This window comes from Triplophysa rosa, linkage group LG13 (assembly GCF_024868665.1).
Source record: "Triplophysa rosa linkage group LG13, Trosa_1v2, whole genome shotgun sequence".
NCBI lineage: Eukaryota > Metazoa > Chordata > Actinopteri > Cypriniformes > Nemacheilidae > Triplophysa > Triplophysa rosa.
The window spans coordinates 17593104-17607590 of NC_079902.1; the positions used below are offsets into that span (position 1 = coordinate 17593104).

The 14487-nt window shown below is 38.3% G+C and overlaps 1 protein-coding gene across 3 annotated transcripts in view; it reads left to right on the forward strand.

The window, feature by feature from the left end:
• Nucleotides 1-14487, forward strand: part of lingo2 (leucine rich repeat and Ig domain containing 2) — a 245530-nt gene that overhangs the window by 50702 nt on the left and 180341 nt on the right. For 2 of the 3 annotated variants that reach the window (XM_057349446.1, XM_057349445.1), the window contains one exon: nucleotides 267-328. The exons of the other annotated variant lie outside the window; for it this stretch is intronic. The gene's annotated coding sequence lies outside the window, so the exon portion shown is untranslated. The remainder of the gene's footprint in view (nucleotides 1-266; nucleotides 329-14487) is intronic. 3 annotated transcript variants of the gene reach the window in all.

Genomic DNA, 14487 nt, shown 5'->3' on the forward strand with positions numbered 1-14487 from the left:
TAATGGCACCCATAGATTGGGGAGATGTTTTATATTGTTTTTCTACTTTAATGGTTTCCTTTCTCTTGCCACTGTTAAACTAATAATCAATGTTACTCTCTCTAGAAAACTATTGCACTTAATACTCCATATGCACAGATCACCGTGTGTTTCTCATGTGTTAGAATTCACAACTGTGAAATGAGAAGGACACTAACAATGTTTTTATTGAGGTCATCCACTGGCAATAAAGTGAATTCAGAATTTTCGTTCTGTTTCTCTCTTAGGCGATGGATGTTTCATCTCTTTCCTCCAGGCTGGGCATGCTGAACTGTTCTGTTTTTATTTGGTAAGTTATATACCCTTATACTGTATGTCTGTGGGAACTGTGCCTGATTTGCCCTGTGGGAAGTGAAGGGGACATGTATATGCAGGGGCGGACTGGGAAGCAAATTCGGCCATGGATTATTCAGCCCACATCGGCCCTCCACCAATGCACTCAATGCACGGCCGCTTCCGCGTTTACAATCAGGGGGCGAAAACACATCCGCTGCCCCACTGGAAGCCATTCATCTCTACCTAGAGCTGTGAACATGACAGAGGAGAAGATGAATATTTGTACTCGTTGCTTACACAAAGTTAGCCAGATTACAATAAATGATGTTCGTCAGCATTGTGATACTGTCAGCTGCTCCCCTGTCAAGTAAAGAAGTAGGCTACTTTAAACTATCCGTTTAAAAATACATGGACAGATTGGACGCTATTGCTATTAGCACGTAGCACGTAACGTTAAGGCTGGATAACACTGAATGACATCATGTTTACACCGAGTTTATCAACGATTTTCAGCCCTTACATATCTTTACCTTTAAACAACAAATTTGTATGAATCTGACCAGATATCAATAACACAGTTCCCGGTAAGACACATCTGTCGTATGGCTCTAATATGCAGGTTTGCTGTAAAGAAACAGACATCGCTTGGCTTTTAAAGTGTATAAATATTGTTTAAATACTGAATCGGTTTTTAATTTGTTACACAATTCACCTTAAGTTGATGACATTGATTTTTTTATAAATTATAACATTCTCACTTACCTCCCATTGTTATGTTACAAATATCATTAAGCATTTTTTTGATGTATTTAATAGTTTTTGTATTTGCATTTTACCTGACAATTTCTCTGTATCAGTTATTATATACAAGCTTACATTAATGGATCACATTTTGATAATAGAATATCTTTATTGTCATGTCACAGCTGCATACAAAGACATTTTAGTTACACACAAAAAAGCACACACTAAGATATGGATGACTGCACAAGCATATAATGCATATTACGTACAGTACAGAAATGTCATAAGTAGCCTATATATTTACGTTATTTTTATTTACATTACAATTTGTACAAATAAAACCAAATTAATGTATCCACAGTGTTACGTTTATTCTTTAGCATTAGCTAACGCTAGCGCTTTCACCAAAAGACCATATGATCTTCAGTAGCTGACGTGCTGTGGCTCAATCACATCTGCACTCTTAAAGTGATGACAACAAACTGTAGTACCAGTTAAGGTTTAAATCCTTACGTGTAATAAAGTAAATCCATGCTCGGAACATTATTAAATCTCTGTGAAGCTTCATAATACGGGACACAGCCATGCCTGACGGAACCACAGTCACGTGTGTATTTAAACGCTGCAGGTCATGACTAAACTAAAGTTTTGTATTATAGCACCCATTACATGTTTAATATATAGTATTTTAACAATACGATGTATTTCACTAATCTACATTACATGCTAATTCCCCCCAAAATGAGCGCTAGTAAAGCACATTTGCTATGGGTGAATACAACCCGGAAGCTTTCCCGCCCCCTGAGATTTTACCGGAAATACGTAGGCAGCACTCCATGCATTGAGTGAATTCTGCCGACGGGGGGGAGGGGGGGTTGTTGGGGGGGTGACTAGGGTGTGTTTGATGGGGGTTGTTGTATGTAATGTGTGCATTGCGTTACATGCATACATGTCCGACTCGCTAATGCCTTCGCGTTGCGTGCATTCGCGTTAATAATACGTATGCCAGTCCGTCCCTGGTCACGGCCGTAGGCCATCAGTGGGATGGCCGTTCTGGACTTTGACAGAATGTCCTACCGCTCAGTCCGCCCCTGTGTATATAACAAACCAAATATCAATGGAAAGCCTATTTATTCAGCTTTCAGAATATGTATCAAATCATCAATCAAATGTGACCCTTAACCTTGTGATTGGTTTTGTGGTCCAGGGTCTGCTCATTAATTTGCTTACATTTAACATCATTATGTGAATTTCTGTGGCTTCCATAAAACAGAGAATTGTGTGACTTGGCTGTGTATTTCTACCTTGTGAGCAACGTGACATGATTTCACATTACAGAGCTCTAAAACACGCTTTGCATTTGTTTTCAATGACAAGGTGACAAAAAAGGTGTGTGGGTTTATTTGGTTATATTTTCAGTGACAGCTCAAGACTCATAACTATATCACACTTTGAATTTCATCAAACATCTCTTTTTTTGGCTTGTCAAATCTTTAAACAATGCATTGTTCATAAATATGTCTCTTGTAGTCTTTGGGTGTTTGTGGGGAAAGACAGGCCAATTTAACTTATTCTTTGTAGTCCCACAACACAGATACACACACAATTAGACTCCAATAAGAGATCAGATGAAAATGCACAGACATTCGCTCAAAGGCAAAACACGAATGAATTTCGTGCTCCCCATCATTTCCTTCCTTATTTATGTCAGAAAATGAAGATGAATTATGCCACTGGGCCAAAGGTTATTTATTTAAGTGCAATAAAGCAAATGCGTTTTCACAGCATCCCCAAATTACATCTCCGCCCTCATCAGCCTTGAGCTGTCTAATGTTCACATACACACAGCGTCATAAAATGATGCAACCAGACAACAAACGCGTGTGTTTGTAATGCATTAGACCCTGGCGATGATTAGCTGCAGAATATGTTATCATTTCATCGTGACAACTAATATAACTGTTCCACCTCATGAGGACACATCTCCTGTCTGCGACCTGAGCAGCGTTTGGCTTGGCTGTGCGTGTTACATCATGTTCTGAAGATATTTTGAGAAACGTCTCAGTGGTTTTGTGTCCATAGAATGGAAGTCATTGGGGTCCAGTGTTATTTGGTTACCACTGTTCTTTAAAATATCTTTTGTGTTCTGCAGAAGAACAAAAATCAAACATTGGAATGACATGATACAATTATTTATTTAAAGGTCCAGTCAGTAAAATCTAGCGCCAAGGTTGCGAATTGCAACCAACTGCTCACCACAGCGTTTGGCTTGGCTGTGCGTGTTACATCATGTTCTGACATGTCAAGCTCGTCCAATTGATAGGAAAAACCTGCGGCTGATGGCTGATAGACATTGGACAAAGTCGAAGCTGAGACTAATCCAAGCCATTGTGCATCAGCAGATAAGAGAAAATAGAAGAAACGCCGCCAACGCTCTGTCGGGGTGGATGCTGGGATATCGGCCGAGGCATTAGTGAGCATAAGCCTTGGCTTAATTATAGCCAAGATACCACTTTGTCTTCTTTAGTTTTAGATCATTTTTAAAAAGTCTAGTTCTTATGCATTGTGATCTGTCTGTTCAGAAGTGTACAATTTAAAATAGTACAGGATGATTAAAATAACGTTAATAACTTTGTGCCTGCATGCGCACAAAAGCGTTTTAATTTACAGTTATGTACTGTGTCTGTACAAAGGAAGTTGTACATTTGAACACGCCATGAAGACTAATGCGGATGAGTACTGGCAAATGCGTTTTTCCTGCTTAAATGAGCAAAGCTGCCATAATAACAACAAACACATACTCGGTTTATAAAAGGAAAGTGTTGTGACAGAAATGTAAGGCTTGTGTTTTTCATGCTGTTTTTTTCTAGGCAGATTTTAAATGTTAAAATCTCTTGGTTATTATTTTCTGTCGAGTCATAAATGCTATAAATGCAAAACAGAATAGGAAAAAGAATGCTTCTTATGGTGCTGTTATGGCTTCCATTAGTCTTTAAAGGGATAGTTCACCCCAAAACAAAAAATCTGTCATCATTTACTTAGACCCCAATGAACTAGGAAACTATAGACCGATTTCAAATCTCCCTTACCTGTCTAAAATACTAGAAGTAGTGTCCACTCAGTTATGCTCTTTCTTACAAAATAATGACATACACGAAAAATTCCAGTCAGGCTTTAGACCGCATCATAGTACTGAGACTGCGCTCGTCAAAAATTACAAACGACCTGCTTATAGGTTCAGATGAAGGTAACATATCACTCCTAGTCCTGCTTGACCTTAGTGCTGCGTTCGATACTGTAGACCATAAAATACTTCTAGATCGCTTACACAATTATACCGGTATTCAGGGACAGGCACTACAATGGTTCAGATCTTACTTATCAGACAGACATCAATTTGTCCATTTAAATGGAGAATCATCAAATCTAACGCAAGTAAATTATGGATTACCTCAGGGATCGGTTTTAGGACCCTTGCTATTCTCCATATACATGCTGCCCCTTGGAAACATTATTAGAAAACATGGAATTAGCTTCCACTGTTATGCAGATGATACTCAGCTATATATCTCATCAAGACCAGATGATTCCTTCCAGCTATCCAAATTGGCAGAGTGCATCGAAGATATAAAACATTGGATGACTTGTAATTTCCTTCTTTTAAATTCTAATAAAACATAAATATTACTTCTTGGACCAAAGACATGTGAGCAGAATATTTCGGATTATAACCTGCAAATTGAAGGCTGCACTGTTACTCCAACAAATATAGTTAAAGACCTCGGCGTTATATTAGACAGCAACCTGTCATTTAAAAATCACATCTCAAATGTCACAAAAACAGCCTTGTTCCACCTTAGAAATGTTGCCAAATTACAAAATATTTTATGTTTTGCTGACGCAGAGAAGTTTATTCATGCATTTGTGACCTCAAGACTTGACTACTCTAATGCACTTAGTGGTTGTCCTGCAGCATCAATAAACAAACTACAGTTAGTTCAGAATGCAGCTGCCAGAGTTCTAACCAGGTCCAGAAAATACGATCACATAACCCCAATGTTATCAACCCTTCACTGGTTACCCATTAAGTATTGTATTGACTTTAAAGTTCTTTTAATTACTTATAAAGCCTTAAACGGTTTAGCCACTACCTACATAACAGAGCTTCTACCACACTACAACCCATCACGCTCTCTAAGATCTCAAAACTCAAGACTTTTGATAACACCTAGAATAACTAAATCCACCAAAGGGGGTAGAGCTTTCTCATACGTAGCACCTAAACTCTGGAATAGCCTTCCCAATACTATTCGAGGGTCAGACACACTCTCCCAATTTAAATCTAGATTAAAGACACATCTTTTCAGCCAAGCATTCACTTAATGCTAAATATGCTAAATAAACCACCGGGAGACTGCATTTATTAAATATTATTTACTAGAATAATCTTGCTTGTTCTATAAACACCATGCACTCAGCTGTGTTTTACCTTTTTTGTGTTTTTCTCATTTTCTCCTGTAAAGCTGCTTTGAAACAATGCACATTGTGAAAAGCGCTATATAAATAAAATTTTATTTAATTTAATTTACTCACCCTCTTGTCATTTAAACCTGAAGGACTTTCTTTTTTCAGCAAACGCAAGAGAAGATATTTTAAGAAATGTTGGTAACCAAAAACAATTGATCCCCATTGACTTTTATTGCATGGAAGCCAATGCAAGTATATGGGGACCAACGGTTTTTGGTTTCCAACATTTCTCAAAATATCTTCTTTTGAGTTTGCTGAAGAAAAAAAGTCCTACAGGTATAAAATGAGGGTGAGTAAATGATGACAGAATTTTCACATTTGGGTGAGCTGCCCCTTTAATTCCCTTATATCTGTTGATCAGTCAGAAAGCAATTGGTCTAAATAGATTGAAACCATTCGCCTTGTACATTTACATGTGCCTTTAAAGGGACAGTTAACCAAAAGTTGAAAAAAATCTGTCATCATTTATTCACCTTCATGTTGTTTAAAACCTCTTTTTTTGGAACACAAAAGAAGATATTTTGAGAAACGTCTCAGTGGTTTTGTGTCCATAGAATGGAAGTCATTGGGGTGCAGTGTTATTTGGTAACCACTGTTCTTTAAAATATCTTTTGTGTTCTGCAGAAGAACAAAAATCAAACATGATTGGCATGACATGATACAATTATTTATTTAAAGGTCCAGTCAGTAAAATCTAGCGCCAAGGTTGCGAATTGCAACCAACCGCTCACTCCACCCCTCCCCCTCCCGTTCGAAACACTATGAAAGCTGACAGAACATGGCGATATGCAAGGGGACCCGCGGTGCATTTAGATAGAAATAGCTCATTATAAAGTAATAAAAACATAACGCTTAATTGTGTAAGCTCTTTATACACCTCTGAAGACATAGTTATGTATATTATATTGCATTTCCGTCAATAGATCCTCAAAAAAATTACACACTGGACCTTTAATGGCAACGATAGCCCTGCATACTTATTAATGCTTGGGTGATCTGATTGGGTAAATGGCCCGCCCACCATATACTACAACTACAAACTACAATATGATTCATAAAAACTTTCCTAACATTATAAGTGGACCACAAGGGAATAAAAGGAATCATTTGTGTATCACATGTATACGAACCTTTTTAACAAGAATGTTTTCTTATCCTCTTAGCCAAAGGATGTGGACCATTACAGGCACTCATGTGGTACAGTGTTTGTTTTAAAAGCTTTTAATCCCAAATGCTGGTGTATTCTCAGGATGACTGTTATTATTGTAAATTTCATCGTAGATAATACATTCATGCAGAGATAATCCCATTTACAATGAGACAATAATCAGGTGGTTCAGTCTCCCTGATCAAATAGGAATTATTTTTCACTCTTTGTACCAACATACATTTCAAAGGGGAATACATGGATTTACCTACCGCTGCAGACTGTGGTCCTCTAAATTACCCACAATGTTTTGAGACATCTTAAAGGGCAGGATCGTGCTCTGATCATCATGAGGTAAAAAAGCCGGAAAACTATCCATGCGGCTTTTTCTGTAAGACTTTCCAAGGCCCCTTTCCTTTGTGCTAACAGAGAGGAGGTGCTGTAAAGCCTCTTAGCTCTTCACAGATCCATACAAACCCAGACAGATAATGTGTCTTTTTGGCAAGAGGTGACAAAAGGTCTTGGCACTTATTTATTATTTCATTCTACTGTCTGTCTGTACTCCGCTACCTATGTTATATTTCAGGTGAGAGGACGTCACTATTGTGTTGAGTTTGTAGATAAAAAACGGACAATGTTTACACATGCGCTTTTGTGGTGAATGTGAGGATGAGCTGTTAAACTCATTGCTACAGTATATGGCAAACTGAAATATATTATTAGGTTCAATTTGTGTATTCTGTGGTTGTCATTGATATCACCTTTGTTGTTAAAAGTATTTGGCAACCGTATTCGTACAAACAGAGCGTACTGTACTGCATTTATTCTACAACACTTGTTAGCTGCCAACAAGACAGCTATTTTTAACATTTCTGTGGAGTAGAAATATATGTGACATTTGTGTTGTAGTTTAACTCAGAAACATTAACATTTAACATTTTGTTCCAATGGTAATTCACATTTGTCATCCTGTATTGCAAGTATATACGTAGATGGAATAATCAAATATGCTTTAAACTAGTCTACCGGAACTTTCCCTAGAAAAGCCATCTGTACCACCAAATGTTATTTTTTTGTCTTATCAGTCATCAGGACCACAGGAAATCCATTTTAAGTTTGTGAAATGATGTTGTCAGTATGCAGTTTTATCTTGTTTTTTTAAGTGTGATTTGAAATTTGATGCATGGCTGCGAACACTAACGTTAAAATGTTACTGCGAAAGAAAGCAAAAGAAAATCACTATCTGTGTCCGCTCTGATGGGATAATACATTCATAACCTTACTGTCTCTTTGCTTTATATTACTCGGTCATGTTAACACAACCCAATAGTACAAGTTGTTTTATGTTATCATTGGACTTTTCTAATTTTGTAACAGCATAGCACATTGTCTTTTGAAAGCACTCAAATCACATTTAGTAAGTTGAAGGCCTATAACACATTATTGTTAAATAACTCTTATGTTACACCAATTGTAAATAGATGGAGGTACATAATAGTGCTTCCCAAATGGTTTTGTTTCAAGATCTAAATTTGAAAACAGACAAAGTGGTAACCCAAGTGCCAAATATTTTACAAAACTGAACAAAAATTAGATTGAATTCATAATAAATATTATTTTACAAACATTTTTATGTGAAATTAGATAATTCAATTAAATCTATTAGTAATAGGCCTACTGTTAATTGTTGAAATGAATCGATATGCTTATTGCTGAAATTGAAATAAACTGTTGGTTTGATTTTTTATTCAGAAAAAGGTTGAAGAGCAGATCATGCCTGCCTATAGCCCCAGGGTGACTATATGCCTGCCTGAATTACTTTACTTTTGAGAGCAGGTGAATGATGTGAGGGACACTTCTTCAAAAAACTAATCAGCCAGATGCACAGATATGTGTAAACATGTTCCATCCTTGAGCAAGCCAGCGGCCTGTGAAAGAATGTGTCATGATTTCGACACACTTGACTGGAGGAGCAGAAGATGTAAAAACACGAGGAACGTGCAGGTGGTCTCCGGATGATTTCAATAGCATGTATAGAAACATTTCCTGTCACGATCTTTCTCGAAATTTGTGAAATTGAAATGAAAAAGTGCAACATCTGAAGGCGAAAAATCAGTATGTCTTGATAAGTGTCAGTGTGAACTAACAATAATGTGCTGGAAGGAAGTATCGAGTTGCTGTGAGATCTGGTATGGAGCATATCTCAGTATAAAGTGCTTGTTACGTGTTGGCTAGATATAGAAGCGCACAGGTATTCCCCAAAGGTATTTAATGATAATCCACAGGCAAGAGAACCCAGGAACAGGAACCACACGCAAACATAAACGAAGGCAGACAAAGAACTAAGGAACAGACAGGCTTAAATACACAAGGGGAACATAATCAGGTAAAACATAATCAGTTGAGGGACTAATTAACTAATAATTAACTAACTGTGACAGTGCTCTGTCTGTGTTCCAGTGTTTTCTATCTAAACTATTAAAAGCACCATGTTTCCTATAGTTTGCCTTAATGCACTAATTAAGGTGGCACGGAAATGCTGTGCTAATATGCAAATTCATGTCCGAAAAAGTGATGTTACACTGCGTCAAGGGATATCTAAGGCTTTTTTTTCATTCTAAGACACTGAATATAAATAAGCACTCATGGTGTTATATTCTATCTATCATCTATCTATCTATCTATCTATCTATCTATCTATCTATCTATCTATCTATCTATCTATCTATCTATCTATCTATCTATCTATCTATCTATCTATCTATCTATCTATCTATCTATCTATCTATCTATCTATCTATCTATCATCTTCTGTCTGTCTGTCTGTCTGTCTGTCTGTCTGTCTGTCTGTCTGTCTGTCTGTCCGTCCGTCCGTCCGTCCGTCCGTCCGTCCGTCCGTCCGTCCGTCCGTCCGTCCGTCCGTCCGTCCGTCCGTCCATCCGTCCATCCACTTATCTACCTGTCTATCTGTCTGTCTCTCTGTCTGCATTCTTTTCCACTCTAGGATCTTTTCCACTCTCCCTCTCCCTCTCCCTCTCCCTCTCCCTCTCCCTCTCCCCCTCTCTCTCTCTCTCTCTCTCTCTCTCTCTCTCTCTCTCTCCCTCCCTCTCCCTCTCCCTCTCTCTCTCTCTCTCTCTCTCTCTCTCTCTCTCTCAGTACTCTGGCTCCTATCAAGTCTCTCTCAGGTTCCCCCATCGATGCATGTCAGCCGTTTCACTTCACACAATTACAGTGCATTACCTGCAGTGCATTCTCCATGCATGTTTGAGGAGGCAGGGGCAGCCTCAGTAGAGTTTGCTTAGATTATGGAGATGTGTGTGCGCGCGCATGCCTGCTTGGATCACTCCACCGAACACGCAAGTCTTGGAAGACTGAGCAGCGAGGGAAATCTGAGCCTTTTTCCAGTGTTAATTAAGAGCTAATGTAGCTAATGTATTTTAGAAGCAGTCAGAAGCAGTTGACACCCTACACTGACACATGTCCAAAGTGCATTAAGGTCAGACATGTAATGTTCCCCAACATTGATGGATCACCGGAATCTAAATATTTTGTAAATTAGATGAACTAGTATAGCTGTGATCTGCCAGTGAGCATTAGACACAGTTTCTGAGATCGAAAAACAGTCAGCTTCAGGACCATGGACAGCGTTTCATCCGAAGCCTGGCAAAACTGAACAACAGCAAATTTCATAAGTCAGCTGTAAAACACTGACAAACGCAATGTTTTGAAATTCTTGTTAACTTTAGAAAACAGCCATTTCTACTGTAGATGTCTTGTGTCACGTCGTTTTTTTTAATCTAGTTCTTAGGGCTTTATACACCGAACTACCCAATTATTCAAGGCAACTCCCTCACTTTTCTATTTTTAACTGCTATCATTCAAATACACACACAAGCCAAAGATAATAGAAGAAGCACAAGAAAAGACTTGTCAGATGATTCATAGCAAAGCGTAGTCTCCTGTGTAAACTCAAAAACAAACAAACCAATCTTGGGCAATCTGTCCAGCATTGCCGCTTAATGTACTCTGTCCCAAACCGAATACATTTGTATGTATATACAGTACGTGTTGTCTTGTATGTCAAACTTATTTATATTATGTGAAGTTATTTTTTTACGTTGTGTACATTTACATACAAAATACTTACAAAAGCTTTGAAGCTTGTCATCTCAAAACTCCTCAGAATGCAGATAGAACCGTACAATTCCAAGGCGACGACATGTGCATCTAGTTCCACCAAGACCAAATACATTGAGGTGATGACCATTAGCATGCTTAACTTTATATGTTCCGATAACAGTGTGACCCCAGTCAAAATAATGATGTACACACACACAATTTTTCTGCAAAGCAAGCTGTACCTCAGCGATGTTGATTTAGAATGTACAGTGCACTTCTAAAAGCACTCTGAGCACTCGTATACGTTTATGACAGGAAAACTTCTCAGAGTTTCCTCTGCCCACATCCTCATCTGTACAGAGATAAAAAGCTGCAAGTGGCTCTCTCCGTATTCTCCAGAGATATGTTTTTTCTCTCTACATTTCTGCAAGACCTTCCACCCCTTCCTTTTTTATAGTCAAAGACTGTGTGGATATCTCTTCCCCGAAGGTATTATTTTGGTTACTCTTGTGAAGTAGAGGGCGAGACGGGCCGAAATTCGACTCAACGATTGTAATTGAACAGTACATTTTTTCTCCACTTTTTTGTATTATTGCCCACGATGCAGCAGCTCTAGGCTGTTAATCTTTTTTTTTTTTTTTTTAAATCTGAGTATTCCTCTGAGGAGATCTCTCAATCCTTTACTTTTACATAATCACATTATTATGGTTGACGTCTGTTGGGAAAACCTTTTAGTTTAATCACAAGGCCATTGTAAATTGATAAATTGATTGGCTCTCATTAACACCTGTGCTGGACATGCATGCATCATCTGTTCTCAACCTACATGATGGCTGCGTGGCAGACTGGCAATAGATCATTTTTGGCTCCTGGCCCTTTCCAGATGTTAGATGGTGTTGATCTGTCATTGCAGGCTCCAGCTGTGTGGCTAGAAAAAGTGTACTGGCCATATGTCCCTTTTCCTTCCCTGCCTGGGATCAGACAACACAGACCGGGCAGATGGAATTACACACCGTCTGCCCATGTCACGTTACGTGTCTGCCGGCATTAATTGGGCAGGGATTATTTCCTCCAATTGAAATGTAGAGGCTTTGAGGTTGAGGCGTCGACATTTGGTTGTTTTCACAGTGCTGCACATTATGGGCTGATAATCGGGAATGAAGAGAGAAAAGGTGTGCGAAGCGAGGGAGAGGAAGAACAGGGCGAGAGACATTGCGTAATAACTTGTCCAGTGCTTTGGAACATTTCTTCCCGGTGTAAGCAGCTGTATCTCTCGCAGGAGCAAAGATCTCTCTGTCACAGCGGGCTAATCAATGTTGACAAGGCATTTGAAAACTGGAGCGGTGAGTGGGCCGCATGTTCTAAAGTGATCAAATTGGCATGCTCCAGCTGAGCTGTGCTGTTTGAAGATGGCCTTTGATGAGGACTGCAGCATTGAGCGCAGGACTCTTCTGGGGACCCATTCAGCCACTCTACCCCAGATAGATTTATTTTTCTCTCGCTCTCTTTTTCATTGTGCACCCCATGATCTGTCATGATAAATACCATGTGCTGTTGGAGCCACAACCTATTTCATGATAAAAGTTTCAATTCTTTTCACTGTGAACAGCGTTTCTCGTCCGCTTTTTGCCGGATAAAGAGTGAGGCTGTCCATTTTAAGCGTGAGACAGCTTTAATGCCGCTGCAGGGCTGAGTAAAGTGCTAGCAATAAGATTTAGACAGGCTGGACTCCACTTGTAATCTGAGGGAAGAAAAACAGCTTTTCATCAAAGTGGATTTACAGTGCTTCCTGAACTCGGTGAGAAAATCTAAACACCTGCCACAATGGAACCAGATTACAGTCAATTGTTAGTGTTGGAGCAGATGTGAAATGTGTATTTATAAATAAACTATTAAAAAATGCAATGATTTTGGATAATTATAATACTGTAAATAGTGGTGTATCATTTTAATATCTTAGAACTTTACAGATGTTTTGTAAGCAATATGCATGGCAAGAAAAGTTGTTCTTAGTTTATTTGTTGCCTGACAGTTCAAGTATGTCATTCAGGTATTTCTGTAATGAGTACAAAAACACAAAAAAACATATTTTTTTCACCTGTCACTGAGTGTGGTGGAGGAATGGGGTCTGAGGAAGACAAAGCCTAACTGAAAAGCACATTTTTGTGTAGTATATGCAGAATTTGTTCTCATAGCTACAAAGAATTAAAAAAGTACATATTCTGAACATTTTACGACTGTATTTGGAGCCTGGCAGTAAGAGCTAACTTGTGTATTAAAGATCAAGCTTTAACTGACAGGAGTTTTCTCAAAATCCTTTGCCTTATGGGCTTACTATATTTATTGCTTTGTATAACAATATTAAGTTTGGCACCAATTATCGATAAAGAGAATTAAAGATAAAACTCAAAACAAGTTAGGTGGAAAAAATATGTTGTTTTACTTTAGTTATGGGAACATTTTTAAATTGTACATTGAGGCAGTTGCCTTATATTTTATTTATTGTTTTTTCGTACTGTTTTTTTCTTGCACTGTTTTTTTTCTTATTGCACAGCAGACACAAGAATAACATTGACAGGGTTACTGTGAGTAAAAAGTATGTTTGCTGGAAGATTGCTGGATTGTTTAGGGGCCCACCAGCCAATTGAAAGCACATTGTGCTAGTTGGAAACCAATAAATTACACACATTTTTTCCTATACATTTCATTTTACAACAATATATATCATAAACATAATCACAAAGGTATTTCACCAAAAGGGAATGACAGGCATGTTCAAGCCTGCTTTGTTGTATCCATGCTTGTAATGCATTTTTGTGCAAGTGTAGAGAAAACAATCACACCCCAGTGCAGACATTCACTTTGGGACTAGTCTCAATAACCACATTTCTGGAAGATGGTTTTTACACTTCTGGGTCCATTTTTATTATTAAGAGTAGATGGAGGGATATTATGTGGTGATTAAATAAATAGTATATTATCCAAATCTGTAAAATAAGCATTCTCTACATATGACTGGCACTTTGTTTTGTAGCAAGGAACAATTGTTTTTTATGCTATTTGCTCTCTGAAGTTGGATTTCACAAATACTATAAGTAGCAGAATTAAATTCACTGAAGCCAGAAGAAAAAACATGCAACGTATTCCGCACGTCAATATACTGTGTTTGTTCGACTGGCAGTGTTAACTGACATGCTTCAATAATTGCCGTAGCCTGTGACAAATTGGGTTGTGAAGTCTCTTTGAAGTAACCCATCTTTTATCTGTGGTCTTTCCAGACTTTCTCAGAGCAACTGAATGTTCACCTATGGTTTATTTTTATTCTCTTTTTCTGTCTGTTTTTAATTGCATCTGAAAACAGAACCAGAACTTCAGTTCACCTCATTAATCCTTCTAACTTCCTCATTAGCACCTGATCTTGCATCGGTTTCTATTTTCAGTTGAACTGCTTCCATTGAAAGCTGCATCTCCACGTCTTAATTCACTGCAATGAGAACATCACCTGTCAGGCCCTCTGCATTTACCCCGGGGACCAAAGCATCCACACGCCAACTGCAAAACTGTCAGCAGAAGAGTGACAGAGGACAAAGATGTGCATTAAGTTTCTCACAACCTCCAGCATTCACATCATTCGG